Source organism: Empidonax traillii, unplaced genomic scaffold (genome assembly GCF_003031625.1).
Source record: "Empidonax traillii isolate 1590-97213 ecotype Southwest subspecies unplaced genomic scaffold, ASM303162v1 scaffold585:size537962, whole genome shotgun sequence".
Lineage (NCBI taxonomy): Eukaryota > Metazoa > Chordata > Aves > Passeriformes > Tyrannidae > Empidonax > Empidonax traillii.
Genome location: NW_020955778.1, coordinates 13713 through 15898, shown reverse-complemented (window position 1 = coordinate 15898; position 2186 = coordinate 13713). Strand labels below are relative to the sequence as shown.

At 42.0% G+C, this 2186-nt stretch overlaps 1 pseudogene; it reads right to left on the bottom strand.

Moving 5' to 3' along the window:
- Positions 1-274, bottom strand: part of LOC114064846 — a 4500-nt pseudogene extending 4226 nt beyond the window's left edge.
- Positions 275-2186: the final 1912 nt, after the last annotated feature.

The window sequence follows — 2186 nt, the reverse complement described above, 5'->3', positions numbered from 1 at the left end:
TGCTACCAGTAGGCCTGGCACAAGATGCGTGCAAGTGAGACAGGAACTTGCCTCCTGCTTAGGGTAAGCTCAGGGTCATTGTTGGCTTGGTCAGCAATGCAGTAAATGGAAGTACTTGGATGCTGCAGGTCAGTCAGTCAGTCAGTGACATTTTTCACAGGGAACATTAAAAGTACATGTTTGTCCCATGCTCTTAGTGTAAGAAAACTGAGGCAAACCTCAACTCCAGCTGCTGCCAGCAGCCACCGTATTGGTTCCATTCGGCCTCGTCCATCGAAGTAGTGCAGCTTGGGTTTCCCAGACATGTTTCCACGTGCCGGATAGTTTCTTGCTATTTGGAATAAAGAAACAGGTTTTGCAAAATAAAGATTCAGAATGCTGGGTTTAGGTCTCTAATTGGTCCTAAAATTGTCGTGTATGAAACCAAGGATTTATGGTTCAAGACTTTCCTCAGACTAATAAGGAGGTAGAAGTTAGACTACACTGAGGACCCCATTGTATCAACTTGCCTTAAAAATATCTTAGCATACAGGTTACTGATTCATCAGATACACAGTGTAATTTAGCAATTCCTGTGCTTTCACCAGCTCCAATTCTTCCTTTTCCATGATAAAGGGGCAGAAAGGAATATTTTTCCCTTTTGTAAGCATTCAATCTCTTTTATAACACTCCCTGCTCCAGTAAATTTTTAGACAGGCCGCCAAAGACATAGAAATTAATTTGGTCTCTGATAACATCAGATTTGCCTTTACCACTGGCAGAGCCAAAGGACAGTGCCCTGTTTGGACAATTCCAACTTTGCTGGAATATAAAGCAGCAACAGTTTCTAGGCATGTTCCAGCCACCCCATTCAGAACCATGTGTGCACAGCAGCGGCAAACACGCAGACAGGGCCTGGTTTATACCACCTTCACAGTTATTAACACCGTGTCAATAATAAAGCTAAAGCATTGCCTGCAGCTAAGGGGAAATGGCTAAAACCCACCATAGTCCCCTTTTAAATAATGTATCAGCTTTCCTACAGTAGCAAGAAGGAGATGAGAGGAAACACTCCATACTTCTGAGGTCTACGTTTCTTTTTCTTAATTCTGTACACCTAGAAAGCAGCTGCCTAATATTTTACCATTTCATGCATATAACCATGATAGTAAAGAAAGTACAAACACTTAATCTGTAAAACCCATTCCCTGACTTCGTTTCAAGTACAGTAATTCCCTCTGCATCTCCAAAATCCAAAAAACTTACCTTGTGCACACCGTAACTCACTCTAAACTCTCGGTAGCTTTGACTGGAGAAGTTGTAACTCACTGTAGCCCCTCCCACAAAGGAAGCTGCAAATGGTTCTCTGGGAATGGAAATCTCCTATCTTTTAAGGAAATAAACCCAATTACGTCTGTATAGTTACTTCTCACCTACAGAAAATAAAATCCTGACTAATGCTGACAATGCTGACAAATGGAAGACAGATGAGAGGTCATGATCAGTGGGAGCATCTGTGCCAGCACAAAATGCTAAGCTTCCAATTTTCACTGCTTGGCAACCTGTTAATTAAAAACAGTTGTGATGGCTGAAAAGCTCACCCAGTTTAAAAGAATATTGTTGTCCCAGTCAGACTTTCAGCTAATCTTTGATGGGTTTTTACTTTTAACCGATTGCTGCTTTACATAAGTCACATCAACTAATTCTTCTGGAATCCTTCATAAGCTTCTATCCCGTGCTTAGGCATGGGGATATGCCTTCAGGACATTTCCACAGGATTTCATTCCTGGACATAGAAGGGGTTTTTCTTTTCTTTCTCTGTCCAAAATGTGTCCCAGAATTTGACTTGGCGAAAATGCTCACCAAAGGCAATGATAGGAGACAGTGAATGAAGTACAGCATGAGAACGCAAACTGCCCTCTGCCCTCCTGATGCTTTTTGCTGACAACTGTATTGATTTCAAAAAGTCAATGCAGCATAAACTCCCATGAACCCTCCTGCCTATCTAGCTGGTTAATACTGTTGCAGCCATCACCTGCAGTCAAGGTCAACATCCATACAAAATTCTGCTGAATTGCCCTGAGTGTAATTGCAAGCTGCAATATTTTTCCTGTGTTACACGCGCACCTTGTATCAATTGTAGTGTATCGAATAGAAAACCCCAAGTTGTGTATAGTATGGGGGCTCTCTCCTTCAGGTTCTTCCTG